This window comes from Abramis brama (assembly GCF_963993115.1).
Source record: "Abramis brama genome assembly, chromosome: 9".
Taxonomy (NCBI): Eukaryota; Metazoa; Chordata; class Actinopteri; order Cypriniformes; family Leuciscidae; genus Abramis; species Abramis brama.
In genome coordinates, this window is record NC_139971.1 from 17,750,040 (window position 1) to 17,762,214 (window position 12,175).

The 12,175-nt window shown below is 36.7% G+C and overlaps 1 protein-coding gene across 2 annotated transcripts in view; it reads left to right on the forward strand.

The window, feature by feature from the left end:
• Positions 1 to 12,175, forward strand: part of iqck (IQ motif containing K) — a 170,963-nt gene that overhangs the window by 12,924 nt on the left and 145,864 nt on the right. Inside the window, exon 1 of one of the 2 annotated variants that reach the window (XR_014607739.1) lies at positions 4,435 to 4,909. The exons of the other annotated variant lie outside the window; for it this stretch is intronic. The gene's annotated coding sequence lies outside the window, so the exon portion shown is untranslated. Of the gene's footprint in view, positions 1 to 4,434; positions 4,910 to 12,175 lie in introns of those variants that run through there. 2 annotated transcript variants of the gene reach the window in all.

The following is a 12,175-nucleotide window of genomic DNA, read 5'->3' on the forward strand; positions in this document are numbered from 1 at the left end:
AATACATATGCCTAAAAAAAGTTTGCTCATTTGCAAAACATATTCATATTATGCACTAATCTTTTTTCTTAATGCTGACCAGTGTGACTAGTGCTGGCTAGAATAAATACAGTATATTGTTCATCCATCTGTACTTTTTTTCTTTCAATACTTATGTACATTAAAAATCAAATACTGCCAAGTGTTTTTTCTAACTGTGCGCTTTCCCACACTTGAAGAAGATTCTCACTCTTTGAAGTTGTAAACTGGATTCCACTCAATGGTTAGGCCTTGTGAATTATTTCCATCCATTTATTTATTATAGCATTCACGTAGGTGAAAAACCTTTAAACAAATAAACATACATACAATGTTAATCCCCAGCAATATGGCAAGCCGTTTTAACTTTTATTAATTTCCAGGATATGAATTCTTTGTAACAGTTCTAGGTTGAATTCTCTGTTACTAGTGCTTTTTCCGCCACACTAGGGGGCGATATCCTCAGTTTTGAGGGGGGAGGATGCAGATATAAGCAGAGAAGAAGTGAAGTTATGGAGGGGTTGGGGTCTCATTTGCGGAAGCGGCTAGGAAAGTACCTGCTCAGCCAACTGTACAGGTGAATAAAACAGCGGCTGTAGAGGCATGCAGTTCTGCTTGTCAGGGATGCAGTAAGATCAAAGAAGATACTCTACTCATGAGAAAAGATGACTTTGTTTTGTTCATGGTAGAGATTATTAATTGTACTGCTCAAGCAGAAAGGAAGACGGAAAAAATTCAAATAATTGTAAAAGCAGCGCAGAAGTACCTCGGTTTTAAAAATACTAGCTGGGAATTAGTGGAAGAGAGATTAAGGCCATCCTTAAAAATATTCTTGTTTGCCGTAACCCGACCGACCCTGTCAATTTAGCACCGACCCAATTATTTATTTATTTTCCCTTTTAGTCCGACCGACTTGCCGGTTGTAAACTTGCGTTAAGACCAACCGATTTTTTTTAACTCTTCAAACAACTAATACAAATGCAATAAAATAATATTAGTTATTAAGTATCGTGAATATAAATTGCCTAGACCTACATACAAACATAAGCTACGCTCTTTCTTTTAAATAAAAACCCGTGGCGCGTCATCTATGATTATGTTTACACCATTGGTTAACGCATGTCACACTACGGCCTGCAGGCTAAGTTCGCTTCGTTTCATTCACTGTCAATGGTTCGCGCTTGGTAATGATGGCTGCGGCTTTACTCTAAAGATTATTTCATTTTTATATGTTGTTGAATATGGTTTATTAAAAAATAAACATGTGAGAGCGTGTTATAGGCTATATGTCATGTTATTGTCAGATATGACGACGCTACTGCAACACGCATCGCCGCAGATGAGAAGCTGAGCATCAACGTGCTATCGCAAATCAAAGTGAAAGTAAGTCGCAGACGCTTAACACACAATCATCTTCATTAAATGTAAAGAAACAAAATGATCTTACCAGGGCTGTTTCCGCTTTCTCTTATTGCGGGCTTTGATTCAGAAATTTTAGCTGATGATCAATAAAATAATGCGTCTCATAACTGTTGCTTTCGGTGACGTGCACTCCTAAATCTGCATATAGCGGGAATTGAAGATCGGATTTATATCCGCAAAAAACACACACATTTAGCCTATGTAACCAGGTGTAAATGGAATCGTTTTGATAAATCAGATTGCAATCTGATCTGAGAAAACGCATGAAGTGGCCTGGTGTAAACAGCCCCTAGACATCGGTGAAAAATGTTCTCTCTCTCTCTCTCTTAAATTGTCAGACACTGCCAAGTGCTGTAGAGAGGAGGCTTTAGCTGAAAATCCAGGAGTTATTGTTCGGAAGAGAATCACAAGTCGGGATCTTGATATGCCTTTTTCAATTTTTGAATTAAAGAAAGCTGTCTGTAATGTGAAGCAATCTACACCTGGCAAGGATGGTATTTGCTACTCTATGCTTGGACATTTAAGTGACAGGTCTCTTAATGTTGTCCTGAAGCTTTTCAATCTGGTTTGGGAAACAGGAAGGATTCCTGGTGTGTGGAAACAGGCAGTCATAGTGCCAGTGCTGAAGCCTGGTAAGAGTGCAGCTGACCCTTCTAATTACAGGCCCATTGCGCTTACCTCGCAGTTAGGGAAAACGATGGAGAGAATAGTAACAGATAGGCTGACATATTATATGGAAAGTAAAAACTTGTTCTGCCCTTTTCAAAGTGGTTTTCGTAAGAGAAGAAATACGATGGACGCAATTCTATGTTTGGAGTCAGAAGTGAGAAAAGCCCAGACAAACAAAGAAATAGTGGTTGCTGTCCTTTTTGATATAGAGAAAGCTTACGATATGTTGTGGAAGGAGGGATTGTTGATGAAGTTTGAGAAACTTGGTATTGGAGGTAAGCTTTATAATTGGGTACTGGATTTTTTATTTGGAAGAGAAATTGAGGTTAGAGTTGGCACGGCCTATTCTAGTACATATGCTGTAGAGAATGGTACACCGCAAGGTAGCGTCTGCAGTCCAGTACTTTTCAACATAATGATAAATGACATTTTCGATTGAATTGACGGAGCCCTTTGGATGCGGGGACGTAATCTGAAGTACCTGGAAAAGAAGATGCAGATTGCAAATTGTGGTGGTGGAGGAATGGGCTAATAAGTGGGGCTTTAGAATGTCTGTTGCTAAGACCCAAGTTATTTGCTTTTCAAGACGACATAAAGACATTACATTAAAACTTTACGAGCAAAAGTTGGAACAAGTGAGTGTTGTGAGGTTTTTGGGAGTTATATTTGATGAGAAACTTACCTGGAAGCAGCATATAGAGTATGTTCAAATTAAGTGTAAAAAAGTTAATCATTTGTTGAGGTGTTTGTCTGGTCAGGACTGGGGAGCTGCAAGAGGAGCATTGTTGAGGATTTACCAGACTCTCATGAGGTCTTCCCTTGATTATGGCTGTTTATCATATATGGGAGCAGCTGAAAGTCATTTGATTAGGTTGGACAGAGAACAATCACAAGGGTTGCGTATTTGTTGTGGAGCTTTTAGATCGTCTCCTGTTGCTGCTTTGCAGGTTGAGTCTGGAGAACTTCCGATGCGGTTAAGGAGAGTTAAGCTAATGTATGCGTACTGGGTCAATCTCCAGGGTCATAGCTGTGTTCACCCAGCAAAAGCTGTGTTGCAGGATTGTTGGGAACATCAGGAGTCTAACTATTATAGCTTTGGGTGGATTGGGGATATTAAAGCCCAGAATGTAGGCCTGACACAATTTAAGTTCAGTTCGACTGTACCATGTTCATCTATACCTCCATGGTTGTTTGTTATGCCAGTAGTGGACTTGCAGCTACAACTGGCATTGAAAAAGGAAAGTAGTACCCCAGAATGGCTTGTTGTTCAAAATTATTTTGAGCAGTTTAAAGAGCACCTTGTACTGTATACTGATGGGTCTAAAGATCCTAACAATGGGAGAACAGGAACGGCAGTGAGTATTCCACAATATAGCATCAAAATTAAAAGAAGAACTTCTGATTATCTTGCAGTGTATACTGTTGAACTCACTGCCATTGCTTTAGCTCTTAATTGGCTGCTTATGAATTGCATTGGGGGCATAAACAGAGCTTTAGTTGCCTCAGACAGTCAAGCTGCATTATTGAGCATAAAAACAGGAAAGTCATGCAGACTAGATCTATTATACAAAATTTACCATATATTGTTTCAGCTGCATAGTAAAGATGTTTGTGTTCAGTTTGTCTGGGTCCCTGCCCATGTAGGTGTTGATGGAAATGAAGAGGTTGATATTCTAGCTAAACAGGCCTTGAAATTGGATGTGGTTAACATCAATGTCCCTCTGTGCAAAGCTGAAGGGAAATCTATTATTCAGAATAAAGTGATTGGGATGTGGCAAGAGCAGTGGGATAGTAATGACACTGGCAGACATCTTTACTGTGTGCAAAGAAATGTGGGAGGGGGTAGGTCTAGGGATGGAAGTCGGAGAGAAGAGGCAGTGCTGACACGTTTGAGGATTGGCCATTCAGGTCTCAATAGATCTTTGTTCCGTATAGGGAAACATCAGACAGGAGTCTGTGATTATTGCGGTCAGCCAGAAACAGCTGAACATGTCCTAATAGAGTGTAATAATTACATGGAAGAGCATAGTTGTTTAACATCAGTCCTATATAAAGAAGGGAAAGCGCTTACTTTAGTTAATCTCTTAGGAGATGTATCTAAAAGTGTTAAAAATCAAGTTATGAGGTTTCTCAAAAATACGGGGTTGTTTTACCGTATTTAATATGTACATATTTATATCATAGGTATAGATGCGCATAGGTGAATAATTCCCTCTGACTATTCTCGACGACCACACTCCTGTCCGGTAGATGGCGGTAAATGCACCTTAAGTTGGTTTGCCAACCGCCAGTTAAACTCTAAAAGAAGAAGAAGAAGAAGAAGAAGTTATGGAGGGGTAACAAAACACATGGATGTGAGCTGTAGCTCAAGGTAGTCATCTGTGGTTTGGCGTTTGAGGAGAAATAGGTATTTTCTTTGCTACTCATTTAAGCCTTATGTTGTAATTGAGCACATGCTAAGTAAGTTATGAGACAAGTTTCTCTATTTTGACTGTTTATGCTAAGTTCGACCGCTTAATGCGTGTGGGAATCATCCATGGATTATTGACTGGGTTTGTCGTCTTTCGAACTGCCTAAACCTGTGGAACTTATTGTGGATATTAACTGACTGAACTCATCGGGCCATCATTGACTTTGAGAACGCTGGACTTGTGACAAGCTGCGTTGGAAACCCAGGTTTTCTATCATACAAACGATTGAACTGATATGTAAACATGGTGTGTTTTTGCTTGGAGGGTGAACACATTTGATGTTACTTGGTTGGTACTTAAATATAATCACTGATAAAACTCAACGAAGGGTACGTGAAGTTTAAGATAATTAAACTGTTGAAGTTTATCAATAATTTAATTTCAACTAGTAAAAACTATAATTCTTGATATCTGTAATTGTATTTTCACTAGTGACAATGTTAATTTCTGATATCATGAATGAGATTGTTACTAGTAAGAAAGCCATTTTAGATATCTGAAATTATATTGATATCAGAAATACATTTTCAGATATCAAAAATGAACATTTTTACTAGTAGCAATTCAATTGTTAATATCTAGAATAGACATTTTTACTAGTAACTCTTGATATCAGGAATTCACATTTTTACTAGTAACAATGTAATTATTGATATCAAAAATTATATTTCTACTAGTAAGAAATACAAAGCTGATATGTGTATTCGGAATTTCAACTAGTAAGAAATCAATTCTTGATATCAACAATTGAATTTGAATGGCAGCCTATGGTGACATTTCACTAGTGAAAATACAATTACAGATATCAAGAATTATAGTTTTTACTAGTTGAAATTCAATTCTTGATATCTAGAATGAGCATTTTAATTAGTGAAAATGTAATTGTTGATATCAAGAATTAGCATTGTTACTACTGGAAATGTAATTTCAGATATCAAAAATTTCCATTGTTGCTAGTATAAATCTAATTCCTGATATCAGTAAATATAATTTGACCGACTGAAAATTGAATTGTTGATATCAAGAATTCATATCCTGGAAATTAATAAAAGTTAAAACGGCTTGCCATACAGCACATCCAATAGCCTAAAGTGCATTGGCAGGTTTACCATGACTCAATTTTAACTCTTGGACATAGGTCTGAGTTGGTAAATACTACACATTCAATTAAAGCCGGTAAGTATTATACAGCCCAATGACAATAAATAACATACATAATTTATTTTACATTTAAAGTATAAAATGCATTTAATAGCTTTTACAGATTTGTAGTTTCATTTACTGAATTTTAACCATAAAGGCTATGAAATCACTTCACTAACCATATTTATAAATTAATTGCTATTTTAATAATTAAACAATCCATATTCAATTATAGTTGAATCACCTAAGTTTTTATTTCTATTCATATCAAATGGGTTTTAAGCAGTATTTCATATTATTTGAAGTATTTAAACAACTGCCCAAATCGTGAGTTACCAAATTAAACCAATCAAATAAGGTAAACCAAGTAAATTAAATTTAAATAAATGTTAACAAATTCTAAATGTTAAAGGGGTGGTTGATTATGATTTCACTTTTCAAACTTAGTGTGTAACGTTGCTGTTTGAGCATAAACAACATCTGCAAAGTTACAATGCTCAAAGTTCAAAGCAAAGGGAGATATTTGCTTTTAAAGTTAAGGACTACAACAAACGGCTGGTAGGGACTACACAACATTCCTCCAGGGTTAGTGACATCACAAACCCTCAAATTTACATAAACCCGCCCCCGGAACACGATTTATAGATTATCAAGACAGAATATGCTAATCAATGACCAGAAGATAATTACACATAAGCTACACAAATTCATCAACTAACCATTTAGAAACGTCCTGTTGCATTTACATGACTTGAGTCTCTCCATCATTGACTGTTGAAATCATCTGACTCCGGTTTGAACATAAAAGGCTACATTTTTTTGAAATTTGCAGAGCATGTCTGTGACGTAAAAGGACACAAGCTGTTGAAGCTCTGCCCTCTGTGCCGCGAACAGCAGTTCATTTGCATTTAAAGGAACAGACACAAAACGGTGCTTTTTTGCTCACCCTCAAAAAGTGACAACTTTAACATGCTATATAAAAATATCTGTGGGGTATTTTGAACTAAAACTTCACATACACACTCTGGAAATATCAAAGACACATTTTACATCTTGTGAAAAGGGCATTATACCACCCCTTTAAACAAAGCATAAACATATACATATACGAGTAGGCATATTTTAATACACTACACCAATAAACACCTTATAAGTTAAAATACACTACTTAAGAACATGGTGCGATTTACAGAGCGTCATTGAACGCTATATTCACACACTGATAACAGCAACTAGCAAGCATGACAAAGTTCATTTCTTAAACCAGCAGAGCTTCAGAACTTACTGGCTGTCCCTTCAGAGTTCTTTGGTGAGTACCCGATCCCGCACAGTGATCAAATCAGACATCAAGCTCTAATACTCGAGCCAGCGCTGCTCTCTGCCGTAGCGTCAGCTCCCAGTGCACACAAACAATAGCAATGGTGCGTTTCCTTATCCGGCCTGGGATGCGCAGTAGATTGCAGATTAGCTTCACCTGGTACTAATGAGGAAATGCGGGGTGACGGGCGGTTTGCCGCAACAACTCCCACTCGATCTTTCAAAGTCCCCTCTGAAGATCGCACAGCTTAGCAACCGTGCCGTTTGTAGCCTTTACTCTTTCTTCATCTGCTCTTCAACCGGGAGAAGAACAACAAGGCGTCTAACGTCTCTGTGCATCACAGTACCTTGACAGACCCTCTTCCTATCACAAGATGCAGATTCTTTGACCGTTGACTTCTGGACAGGGACACAATGGTTTGGAGAAACTTGAACATTTACATCCCTTACGATGCCCCTTGGATCAGAGTTTACACTGATGACTCTTCCGAGCTTAAACTGCCCTCTTAGTGCATTTTGATCGCATAGCCAAACGATGTCCCCAACGGCAACGTTCCTCTCTACTATATGCTACTTGTTCCTCACAAACAGGTTTGGAACAGCAAGTTGGCTCCAGGATCTCCAAAAGCAATTGACTTGGGTTTGTATCTCTCGCAGCCTTTAGCTATCGCAGGATAGCTAGCAAAGTCGAATGTCTTGTAGTCCCCTGTCTGTGCGGTTCGACCAAGCAGTAGTGTGTTTGGCGTGACATATTGTATGCAGCCCTCCCGGCTCTGAACTCTTGCATCAATAGGATGTTTGTTTGCGAGATTGGCTGCTAGTTGAAGCGCTGTTAACCCCCTGAGGTCGACTGTATCGCCGGCGATACCAGCTCGCTTTTTTTTTATCAGTGTAAAAGAAACTCATAAATACTCTATTGACTTTGATTTTCCATAGGAGTTTCATACATCAATCGATTCTGTTAAATGTGTATTATTTTTGTGTATACTCACAATAAAAACAAAGTGTTGTGCTTTTTGCCAAATAAAGAAAAATAAACACGAAGCGAGTTCTGCCTTCTCTCTGTCAGTGTAGTCCATTCTGAAACGCGTCCGAAAATGAACTGTAACTCAGCGAATACTCAGTCAAACAGACATGCAGACACACAGGCATGAAGCTTGAATTCTCTTCTTTTAAATGAAGTAATTTATATAAAAAACAAATATTTTCAGTTCATGTAATCTGTAAGAAAAGAGCGAGATGTCAGTCGTTCTCATCTCATCTAATTACTTGTAATGTGACTCCGCCCTCGGAGAGCGCGCGCTATTCAAACGCAAATGACTGAGGCAATCCGTGCAAACTGTGAACGCCCTCATATCAGCTCGAGAAAACAAGTTGAATCAGATCATTGTAGCCTACTTGTTTATACCGTCTCACAGCACTGTGAGGAATAATAATAATGGAAAATGTCCCTCAGAAGTGCGGGTATATCGAGGAGCGAGCTGAGGAATGGTGTAGTAAGTTTTTTTCCTTCTCACGTGAATCAGGTTTCTGTTTATGAATGAATGAACGGCATAGATGCGCGCTGTTTACCACAGCTCACAAAAAGACAGTTTAAATTTAAATCGCGTGTGTGAATGAATGATGATGTTTTAGCAAACTGTATTGCTATACTGAGATGAGTAAAATCGACTGAAATATGTTGAAATAAAGTGTCTAGGTTTTGACATAAATGCAAATATAAATGTAATTTTACAAAATATTATCGATTTTCAAATACTGCTGTATTGAATGAACAGCTTTTAGCAAACTCTATTGCTATACTGAGATGAGGAAAAATATCAAAAATTATCAAAAATAAAGTCATCAAATAATATGTTTTGTATACTTTAGTTTTTAAAAAGAAAGATTACACTTGAATTGTTGTAATTGTAACCTTTTTAATAAAAAATATATATTTATAAGGTAGATGTAAACAAGTAAATATAATTTTTTTCTTTAAATAATTTGTATTGTGTTTTATTAGTGACAAATTTGTGGAGAGGATAAATATTCCAAAACTGAAAATACAGTATGAGAATTAACTGCACAATTACTAGACATGTTTACCTTGGATATTCTACAATTTGCAAGCACAATTTGTGAAAAAAAAAAAAAAAAAATGCGATGCCTCCAACTGTGAACCAATTTGGTAGTGTATATATATATATATATATATACAGTACCAGTCAAAAGTTTGGAAACACTACTATTTTTAATGCTTTTGCAAGAAGTCTCTTATGCTCATCAAGCCTGCAGTTAAAAACAAAAAAAAAAACAAAAAAAACTGTAATATTATGAAATATTATTACAATTTAAAATAATGGTTCTCTTTTTTAATATACTTTAAAATGTAATTTATTTTTGTGATGCAAAGCTGAATTTTCATCAGCAAGTACTCCAGTCTTTGGTGTCTTATGATCCTTCAGAAATCATTCTAATATGATAATTTGATACTCAGTTATTATCAATGATGGAAACAGTTGTGCTGTTTAATATATTTTTTTGGAATACTTTTTTCAGGATTCATTGATGAGTAAAACGTTAACAGCATTTATTCATAAAAACAGCATTTATTCAAAATAAAAAAAATTCTAACAATATAAATCGTTACCATCACCTTTTATCAATTTAACGCATTCTTGTTGAATTAAAGTACTAATTTCTTTAAAAAAAATAGTTATTGTTCCCAAACTTTTGAACGGTAGTGTATATTGTTACAAAAGATTTCTATTCTAAATAAATACAGTTCTTTTTAACTTTTTATTCATCAAATAATCCTGAAAAAAGTATCTCAGGTTATAAAAAAATATTAAGCAGCACAACTGTTTCCAACATTGATCATAAATCATCATATTAGAATGATTTCTGAAGGATCATAAGACACCAAAGACTGGAGTACTTGCTGATGAAAATTCAGCTTTGCATCACAAAAATAAATTACATTTTAAAGTATATTAAAAAAGAGAACCATTATTTTAAATTGTAATAATATTTCATAATATTACTGTTTTTTTTTTTTTTTTTTTTTTTTTTTTAACTGCAGGCTTGATGAGCATAAGAGACTTCTTTCAAAAGCATTAAAAATAGTAGTGTTTCCAAACTTTTGACTGGTACTGTATATATATATATATATATATATATATATATATATATATATATATGTATGTATGTATATGTATATATATATATGTGTGTGTGTGTGTGTATATATATATATATATATATATATATATATATATATATATATATATGTGTGTGTGTATATATATGAAGAGTTCAGATGCAAAAGCCTCTAAATGCCATCTGAAATTTTCTTCTAGAATGATCATTTTTATGAAGCTTGTATATTTAAGTTAGCTATAGGTGACACACCTGAATGAATGGCTCATTAAGTATGCAGGGGCATTGTCTAATCAGGTGTGAACTACTAAATATGCATGATCGTTTACGCCCCATCCACATATTGGCTTTCCAAACTAAAAGTGTTTTACAAAACTTAAATCAATGTATCGTTTTATGTGAATGATTAGGCAGGATGATTTTCACATCATTTTGAAGAAAAAACACTAGGCGAGGACATCCATTAGTCAAGTCTTATTGACACATATTTAGTATGTGTTTTGTGGCCTTATTTCAGAAACTTTCATTTTTAGTTTTTTCAATAACCATGCATAAACATTATTCTCTCAAAAATGAAAACATGTACATACATGTGGCTCACATATTATGGTAGTCCTGTTTGTGCTAAATAGAGTGTAATTTTTTTTTGCCATTGATATGTTTATAAGCAACTGAAGAAAGCACAAATGTCAGGGCATGTCAGAACATCTCAAGGACCCCAAAAACACCCCAGACTCCAGAGGGTTAAGAACTCGCTGAAAGTGAGGTCTGACCCTTTTCCAAGGCTTTGGAGAGCTCTCTTTGTAATACGCACTGCAGCTTCCACAGCTCCATTTCGGTGTGGTGATTCGGCTGGTTGCACTTTCCAGGCAAACTGTGTTCCATTCTTAACTGCATACTCCTCTAAAGTTCCTTTATCTTGACTTTCCAGGAAAGCATACAGATCCTTCAGTACAGGTTTTGCACCAATAAAATTGGTTCCTGGGTCTGACCAGACCTTTCGGGGATGACCTTTAACTGCAGTAAACCTCTGGTATGCCAATAGGAAGCTCTCTGTAGAAAGAGTGTTTGCCAGCTCTGCATGAATAGCTCTACTTGCCATACAGCAAAAGACAACTCCCCAAACTTTCATTGACACTCTTCTCTTGACATCATCCTTTACCTGGTAGGGTCCGAACAGATCGATGGCGGTGAACTCAAATGGTACAGCAGGTCTCGTTCTCTCTTCAGGTAGTTTACCCATTACTTGTTGACAAACTCTGGCTTTTGCTTTTTTGCAGGAGACACATCGGTCAACGACTTTTTGAGCAACTCGTCGTCCTCATAAAACCCATGCTTTCCTTATCATCCTCAACAAGGTGCCCGCCACTCCATCATGTCCCTCGTCATGAGCTTCACAAGCCAACAAGGTTGCGATCCAGGCATCAAAGGGCAAGAGGGGAACAGTTTTGAGGTCCTCATGAAAGACTTGAACTCTGCCACCACACACCAAAAGTCCAGTTGCCATGTCTCTGTAGACAACCAGTCGATCTATTGTGGAGTTTGAGAAGATCACACCTTTTTGCACTGCTAAGCAGAGGTCCCTGAATGCATCTTCTCTTTCTTTGAGAGTGATGATACCGCCTCCTACTTTAGTTTGTCCATTGTCTTGACTTGAAGGAACTTTTTTGCAGCTCTCCAGACCAACGCCACCGTCTTAATCAGCCATGTTAGATTGCTGAATCTCTTCACATCAATTAGATCCTGAACTGCTGTTCCACCAGGTGGTCTACTTAGTCCCATCTGGGTTGAACCCCAATTTTCTTTCGGCTCTTGTTTCTTCAATTGAGCCCTAGTAAGTGCGGCAATAAACACTTTTTTCTGGATCTTGGTGATGTTTTCTCTGGCTGTAGCAGCAACATCTTTAGCAGATTTAATTGGCCACTCATTAACTGGTAGACTGAGGAACTTTGGACCTGACTGCCACTCAGTCTTCATACAAATCTTTAGGGCCA